Consider the following 9301-nt stretch of genomic DNA (forward strand, 5'->3'; position numbering starts at 1 on the left):
CTACATGTGTGTACCTTTTATGTGTGTGTGTGCGTGCACATATTTTGCCTGTCTGAAATATGAAGCAAGTCTGAACATGTGTAGTTACTCAGAAAAGATATACTGATTTCAGTCCCTACCCACTCAGACTAAAACACTGTGCCATTTCAGTATCTTGAAATCAAGCCAACACAATCACTTAGTTTTTAAGGCAAATAAATTCCTTTCATACTCAACACATGATGGAACTGAAGGGAGAAGGGAGACTGATTCTTCAGCACATGAGAGCTTCACAAATATGGTTAAATTGAGTTCCTGTACCACCCATGTGTTAATGATCTATTTTGGTTCTGGATCCTGCCTTTTTTTTACCTATACAGGATGTAGGTCCTCATCCTCTGAGATTCCTGAACACCAAGTGATGATCTTGCCGGTTGTTTAACATTGCCTGGTTAAATGCAGTGCTGGAGTGATACAGATCATCTGGCTGATTTCATAATATACTTTCAGTGTTGTAGGAAATAATGTCAAGATTGATTTGTAACCCTGTGAATCAAGAACACATTTCTCATTGCTAGAAATGGGTGGATAAGAGCAGGAACGTAGACCTGGTCCACATTTTATGTGTTCAGTGCGTATATACTCCAAAATTCAATGCATTTGTGGGGATGCATTCACTGAACAGGAATGGAATGTTCCTAAGCATGTGTAAACACAACAAGAGCATCCCCTACTGGACAATAGATCTTCTGTTGCTAGTAAAATCTACAGTAAAACTGTCAGATTTGGTGTTATTTTATTCTTCCATTGCTGTACATTTATTGTGCCTTAATGCAATTTTTCAAATGACTGCTTTAATCAGGTTTTATGATTGCAAGCTGCCCTGAGTACCATTTTCTTGGCAGAAAGGCAAACACTAAATAAATGAACAGTGCACACACAGAAAAGATAAGTAGATATTGACAAATATAATAATACCAATTCTAACTCAAGTTCAATAACTCATAACTCCATGGAAAGACCTAATGCTAGAAGATACACTAGTTACTTCTGTTAGATAATGAGACATGTGGGTGTCTTCTGATGTAATGTGAGCAGACTACCCCTCCTACCATAGGACTCTTCTTGCACCCCCAGATCTGCTACAGAATGGCTCCTTTCGCCATGTTCTGGAGCAGATTTAGGAGGAGGCAGCTGGGAGGGGAAACATTTTGCAAATGGATTGCATTCCCTAAGCAGACTGACACAGCTGCATCTCCCCAAAGCACTTTGTTGCTTATAAAAATCTTCAGAATAGCAGTGTAGTAGGCCAACTGCTGTATGCTCAGTGGGAGGCTGGTTGGCTAGTCCATTTTGTAAAGATGAGCTCGTCAGTCATGATCCTGCAATAATGGTGTCTTGTGATACTATATTAAAAATAGGAATGCAAAATAGGCCACAAAGTATACTTTAAAAATTCTTTGAGCAAGCACTCAGGTGTCACTATTTACAGCACAATTGTACATAGGATTCTTCAGAGTTCCAGCTTGGACGTCCTGTGACCTTGAGACTGGGACTTGGACAGATGAGCCTCATGGGACCCTATTGCAGGAACCATGTCTGTCAATTCCTTCCAAGGTCAGGGGAAAAGGAGAAATGCGGGGGGAGGGAGGGTAGGATACTGGAACCAAGGCCATTCCCCAATTGCAGTTGTCATTCCAGCCTCCTTCCCACACTGGCACTGAATATAAGTTGAAAAAGACTGTCTAGAGAAGATACCTAGCAGGAGGTGTGCAATAGGCACAGGATGTACAGAAGACTCGGAGGCTCATGTGTATCTGCTGCTGAGATACACATCAGAGATTTGACCAGACCTTCCAGATATGAACTTAGCTGCATAAAATGGATTTTGTGTCAATTTTGAGAACTGCACAAATGAATAAACTAGATTTTCCCTCTTCAAAGTACATAGGAATAAGAATTTAATTCCCAGTCAGCACTTTCATGTATATTGAGGGAAAAAGCTACAATTTATATATGTGTATCCTATAAAATTGATGCGCTTATTTGGTGAGTATTGAAATTGGAGTACAAGCATGCATCCTGAGGCGTGGCGCTGAGAATCTCTGCTCTCAACTTGTCCAGATGCCTGCAGCCCTTCTCATATCTACAGCAGTGCTCTTGGAGCATCTTTTACTGGTGTTAAAAGAACTTCATGGACTGCAGTTTCTTTCTGGGATGCTTCAAGGTGTTAGTGTTGAACTTTAAGGCCCTAAGGGTTCAGTCCTCTGCATGTTTAGAGCGACAAAGTCTTACAGCTTACAGCATGGGACTTGTACATTGTTTTTGTTTATTTAAACATGCATAGGGTTGCATCTTAAGTCCCAGGTACCTAGAAGAATACTCATCTCTGTAGAATCTATCTATGCTTGCCTTAGGGTCCCTTGCTGTTAAAGGCGAGGTGGGTGATGGCCATTGAAGGGGTATATTTGCCTGTAGCACCCAACTTGTGGAACTTGCTTGAAGAAACCTGCTACTCTATTACCCTTTTAGGCATCGGCCAAAACTCCCTTCCAAGGCCTTTTAATTATTTCCATCTGCTGTTTTAAGTATTTTGTTATACTCATTGCAAAATATTTTATCTCAAATAAATTCCCTAAATGGGGGTGGGGGGGACACCGAACAAAGTATGGAGCAATGCAGCTGATTCATTCTTTCCCTTCTTAATTTTGTGATGTGGGAAACCAGTCTCTTGCTACTTCCGCTGCCTGCCTTGGCTACAAAAGAATGTGGAAATATGAATATGCTAAAAGTATCAAGTTAAGTGTAGAATGAAAACTTTTCTAAAGCATTCAATAATTTTGTTCCCCAAACATGCTAAATGTTAAAAACTATAGGATAAATATATCTTACTAAACCTGCATTGGTCTTTGACATCAGACTGCTCTTTTGTACTAAACTTCTTTAGTACATGCAAGCTAGTAGTGATTTGATGCTCACCTGAATGATAATTGTATTGAGTGTTCATATGGCCTGGACATCATGTTGGGAGGAGAAATACGATAGTTTGGATTCCCAGGTGTGAGGTACACAGAAAGAAATGCCATATTAGCGAAGAACAAAGTTCTATCTAGTCCAGCATTTCGTACACACAGTAGAAAACCAGCTGCCCACAGGATCCCTCTAGTAGGATAAGTGCAAGGCCTCCAATTGCCCAAGCTCCTCAACAATTGGTGAATGCAGGCATGCTACCTCCAGCACAGGAGGTAACACAGAGTCAGCAAGGCTAGTAGCTACTGACAGCCTCCTCCTCCATTAATCTGTCCCTTCCCCTCTTAAAGCCATCCATTACCACTTCCTGTGACACTAAATTCCATGGTTTTACTATACATTGTGTGAAGAAGTACTTCCTTTTATCTGTCCTAAACCTTCCACTAATAAGCTTAATGGGATGGCCTGGGTTTGAGTGTTATGGAAGAGGGAGAAAAATGTCCTCTCTTTTATCCACAACTTGTATTATTTTAAACACCTTTATCTTGTCTTCCCTGACTAGCCTTTGTTCTAAGCAACAGTTCCAATTGTAGCTGCTCATCATAGGAAATTTGCTCCAGCCCTCTGATAATTTTTGTTGCCCTTCTCTGTAGTTTCTCCAACTCAATAATGTCATTTTTCCAGGGGAGTCAATCAGAACTGAACACAGTATTCTAAGTACAGTTGCACAAAATATGTGTATAAGAGGAATAAGATCTTGGCAGTTCTATTTTCTGTTCTATTACTAATTATGACTAATGTGGGGTTTGCGTTTTTCACAGCAGCTGTGCACTGGCGAACATTTCCATCAAGCTGCCCATCCTACCCTACAATCCCCTTCTTAACAATTAGCAAACCATAAGAGGTCTTCCCCTTTTATTCCATGTCTGTTCAGTTTGCTCAGGAGCTTTGGTGAGAGACTTTGTCAAAAGCCTTTTGGAAATCCAAGTAAACAATAACTGCTGAATTGGTCCTATCTACACACTTACTCTCACAGAACTCCAACAAGTTAGTGAGACAGGACTTCCCCTTGTGGAAGCCATGCTGATTCTTTTTCAGGCGAGCTGGCCTTTGGAGCAGCTCTCTTGCAACTGGCACAAGAACCATGCTGTCTGTTCCCCAGGGCTGGAAAAGTGACCTCGAAGAGGGGGTAAAGAGAGTGTTTCAGGGAGTCCGGAAGAGGAGGGACTGGAAAGTTCAGGCTGCAAGGCATCATATCTCCAATACGAGGTATCTGAAGCCACTCTAGCCTCCTCCTCTCCCTGTCTGAAATGGGAATAACTGCCTAGTAGAAATGCCTACTGGGAGGGGTAAAGATAACCTCTTCTCCTCCTTCCACTCTGCACTGGATGAAAATGAATCCTTCAAGTTTAGAGGCTTCTGGTCATCCCAGTTCAATTGAACCCAAATATTGTTTTAAAGGCTGTGTTGTTTTTTGTAGATGTAAAGTATCTGTATCAGACAGTTTACAGATACTTTTTAAAATGATCTGTAGTACCTGCACAGATGTATTTGTTTGTTTATTGCAATTCTGTACTGTTCAATAGCCAAAGCTCTCTGGGTTGTTTACCGCATCATGTGAAATACAGTAAAAATACAATATAAAAATGCAAATAATAACATATAAAATTGTGCAACAAAATTCAAGAACTGGATTTAATATAGTTATTACTAGAGAGTAATAACTATAACAAACATACATTAAGTACATAAGACCTGTTAGACTGTGGACATAATGTCTCAATATAGTATTTAGGTTTGTCTTAGAAGTCAGACTTAACCAGGCAGGCCTCAGTCACGAATGTATTTCATAATTGAGGGGCTGCCACTGAGAAGGAAGGCCCTGGTTATCACTGTCAGGAAATCTCTCTTCAGGACTGGAGAGAATGAATGTTTGGATTTGCACAGAAGCATTACACTCAGTCTCATCAGTTTATTGGGAATTGCCAGGAGACCCTTCTCTGGAAGAGAGGGGGAAAAAACAACAGCACTGACGTGTAATCAGTATGCAGAACTGACTACCAATACTCCAGAGCATACACAAGGTTTTTATAAGGAATAGGTCACATACACAGGGCAGGGTGGAGAATGAGATTCTGAATGGGTGAGAAGGCAAGAATAATGGGGAACCACATAATCATAATACAGAAACATTGAGAAATCATTATAAACTTCAGGCAAAACATCATGACACATTGACGATGAGTAACAGATAGAATTTTTTAACTCCTGATTTTTTTTATTTGCTAACAGGTTTCAATGATTCAGGTTTCAATCAGAGATATAAAATTTCTTAAGACAAAGCATGAGCTGATCAAGTATTTTTACATTGCAAAGAAAGCTTATAGCATTGTGGTGAACCAATCATATAACTCCTTTTCCTGGAGAAGGAACTAGAAAGGAAAAACCCTGCAGATGTGGGGCGGGGGGAGAGGACAGGTGAGGCTCTCCATAATATAATGTATAAAACATAACATCACAACCAAGCCTTTCTGGGAGGTAGGAATCAGGCAGGCCCCAGATCTTGAATGTAGTATCCTAGGATATCATGATCATTAATGCATGTCCTTGCACTCATTTGATACTTTTATGATCATAGTGGCAAACTTCTGATCATTTACCAAATTGCCTTAAAAATACTGGAATTGGGAATATGGTCATGAAAATTTTCATTCAAGTGTCTCATATTTTTCACATGGTGTGTACAAAAATCTGTAATACCTTTGACTGATTCATTATACATAAATCAAACAATTTGATACGGGGGGGGGCTCCTGTAAAATATTTTACACTAGAAACCTATTCTGACTCAAGTTGTTGCACCTGACTAAGCAGAAATATTAAAATACCATACTTAGCATATTGGCTAGACTTTGCACATTTTTCAGAAGCTAGAGATGTGTGATGGGAGTAGAATTATTTTGGTGGGGTATGTGGTAAGTTTGGAGAACGAACTTATATTCTTTTTGAAATGTGTAAATTCTGGCAAAATCCACAAAGAGCATGAAAACACAGGAAAGGGCTCCTGTACATTTGCTTGGAAGCAGAATAGGCCACTGTTACCAATGATGCTTCCTTTTCACCCCGACACAGGTTAGCCTGAGGAAGACCAAATCGCTGGAGAGCCGCAGCCATGTTACATTTCCTGCCAGGAGGGAGGCGGGGAGACAGGAGAGTGATGGACTCTGTGTGAACTCCTCTGGCAAGCCGGCTGAATCTCAAAGGAGGCACACGGGAAGAACCCACAGCGCCTGAAACTGCCTTGAATCTCAATAAAAGTAGCAAAATACATTATGAATTACAGTAGGTGCAGAAAGACGAGGCAGGTGTGAGTGGTTTGGAGATTATTAGTGGATATATGGGAAGGGACGTTCTTGGAAGAATAAAGAGTTTTTCTGTAAACTAACAGAAGGAACAGTCAACAATATGTGAATGTATCAACTTTGTATCTGGACATCATGCTTGTGATATAGGGTATATAACAGTAGTGACGAACCAGCAGGCACGCAGAGCCCTCTCTGTCGGCACATGAGCCAAGTCACCCCTCCATCGCCCCAGCAGCCGAGCATTGGATAACAGTGCACATAGGGGCCATGCGCATGCTCAGAAAGGAGTAGCAGCGCCAGGCGATGATGTCATGAGCTGCGACTCATTAGCAGTGACTCATCCGAGCTTTCGCATGGTTGGTCAGTGCGCTGCCAAGGATATATATATATTTACTTGGCCTGGCTGTGAATTTTAATACATTCATTTTTATTAACACAACATTTTAGCTCTGAGTTTTCTTATGAAAAATTGAAATTTAACATCTAAGAGATGTTCCCTTAATATCTAAGAGATGTTTAGCAAAGAGATGTTCTAATTAAGAGACCAAGATTCTTTTAATGTTGTGGTATCCCCCTGGCATATTTGAATCTGCAGCATCATATTTAGTTGTTTGTGAAGAATTTATGAAAACTAAAACCTCAATATTCAGGTTTCATTGTAGTGTTGGCACTTTGCAATAAATAAGTGGGTTTTGGGGTTAAAAGGTTCGCCATCACTGGTATATAATGTATGTTCCCTGTGCTTCTTTTGAGACTCTGATTTGAGAAAGCATCTCCCCCTATGTCTCTGTTTATTCTAAAGTGCACTAGAAAGAATCTGTTTTTGGCTCTAAGTCTCATCTCAGGCTCCATTTGGCTTGGGGACTGGGGTCCACCTGAGGTTTGCCCTGGCCACTGACTGGCTGAGGCCGGTAGCAGCTTCTGGTGCCCAACATGAGGCACCTGAGTGGACTAAAGCCAAATTTTGCCTCAAAAATTCTTCAGCCTTCTCCCACAAAGAACCTCTTTTCAGACAGGTGGACAACCGGTAATAGAGAGCTCTCCCTTGGTCTTTGTGCTGAGGTAAATTGCCTGGGAACCTCCGCCAGCTGTGAGTAGGGCTTGAGGAAAGGTGATTGAGAGAAAAGGGAGACTAAAAGAGCTACCCCTGACAGAACAAGGAGTTCCCAGGTAAGGAGAAAGCCTCTACAGAAAATTACAACTGCCTTGCGGAAGACCCGGTTCCTAAAGAAAGGGAAGGCCTCCGCTAGAAATTCCTGCATTCTTGCCCAATATAGTCAAAGGAACTGCTGAATGGCTTTTGGCTAGGGGCTTAGCTTACCAATAGAGAGAACTAGTGCCATCTAGTGGTTAGCATGAAGTACATCTTGAAAGCTGAAATCTCTCTTACTGCAACTACATTTTGTCTGTAGCTTGGAAACCCCCAGTCCCAACAAATTGCCATGGGTGGCAATCTTATGTAGACTTTCTTAGAAGTAAGCACCACTAGATCCGGTGGAAGTTATGAACAATCATAAGTGTGCTGTGGATTTTAAGCTATGACATGTAGGTGAAAGGTCTATGAGTCTGGAACTGATAAAAGTCTACAGTGCTTCTGGTCCCAAATTCAAGGTGCTGGCTTTAACCTAGAGCCTTACAACGGCTTAGGACTGCAATACTTAGGACTTAGGAGTGCTTCTCCCAACTGGGATCTACTCGGACACTATGCTCAGCCTCTGGGACCTTCTCCAGAGCACGGACTCTGTGGGAAGCATGGGGGTGGCATCAAAGGGGAGGGCTTTCCTTCTGGTGGCTCTCCGTCTATGGAACAACCTCTGCACTGCAGACGGGCTGAGTCCAAATTTGCCAACTTTTTGCTGCCAGGTTAGGCTGGCTCTCCTTTCTGAGGCCTTTAAAGATCTACTTTGCCTCCCAGGGCTTGAGGTGGTGTTTTGCAGTCCATTTTTGTACTGTCCATTTTTTGTTTTAAACTTTTAATGCTTTTTGAATGAAAACTTTATTGTATTTTATTTCTATTGACTGTTTGTAACCCCCCCAGAGAGCTTTGAGTGCGGGACAGTACAAAAATGAAAATAAAGTAGCATATGCACATTTGCGTCTGGGGTGCTGTTCATTCTGTGGATGCAAGTCCCAGACCATTGCAATACCTGGCACCACTTGGCAACTTAAAAATAAGTTTTCTGGCAATTCTGACAAAGGGTATAATTCTATGTATGCTTAGACAGAAAAGAGTGCTACAACACCAGACTGGCAGGGACACCTTAGCAATTGTGAAACTTGTTTTTTTGTCTAAACATGCAGAGCACTGCACTCTAAAGAGGTTTTTCCTAATACACACATTTGTAGATTTCAGCCCACTTTATCAGATTCATGAAGCATTATAGAGTTTGATTTTATATATCCTACCTAAGAGGAGAGGGAAATGTAAACACAGAGGCAGTTCTATGCAGTAATTGGCAGTCACATTATTAGCAGCAGCCATTTATAATGCGAGTACTGACACCAAGGTAGGCCAATTTATGCAGGCAGTGTGATCGACAAAAAACCCTCTCTTTCAAGTCAAGCCTGTAGATGAATTCGAGCTCATCAGCGTCTTGCTGTAACCTCCACCCGATGCCTCTTTCCTCTAGAGTAATTCCTTTAATAGGAAAAAAGTCGAAACGCTCTTTTGCGAAAGGAACCTTCTCTTGGCTCCGCCCCTTAAGCAAAGCTAAATTCTAATTGGGCAACGAGGAACAAAGGAGTGACGCAACAGCGCGGGCGTGGCCTTTAAATACGCCTGTTGGGTGAAGGCTCGGTTCAGAGATGTTTTGCGGGAAGGAAAGACGGAGGGGGAGTTAGACGACGGGTGGGAAGAGTAATCTGTCACGATGTAGGGAGTTCAGTAAAAGACGAACCCAGGGCGGCAGCCCTGAGTGGCCCTGCCCGTCGTCGCCTGAAGAGCGATGGGGGCGTGGCTCCTTGGCGGCTGCGGTTGGGCCGTCGCC

Source organism: Varanus komodoensis, unplaced genomic scaffold, assembly GCF_004798865.1.
Source record: "Varanus komodoensis strain SLA01 unplaced genomic scaffold, ASM479886v1 scaffold2, whole genome shotgun sequence".
NCBI classification, from domain to species: domain Eukaryota; kingdom Metazoa; phylum Chordata; class Lepidosauria; order Squamata; family Varanidae; genus Varanus; species Varanus komodoensis.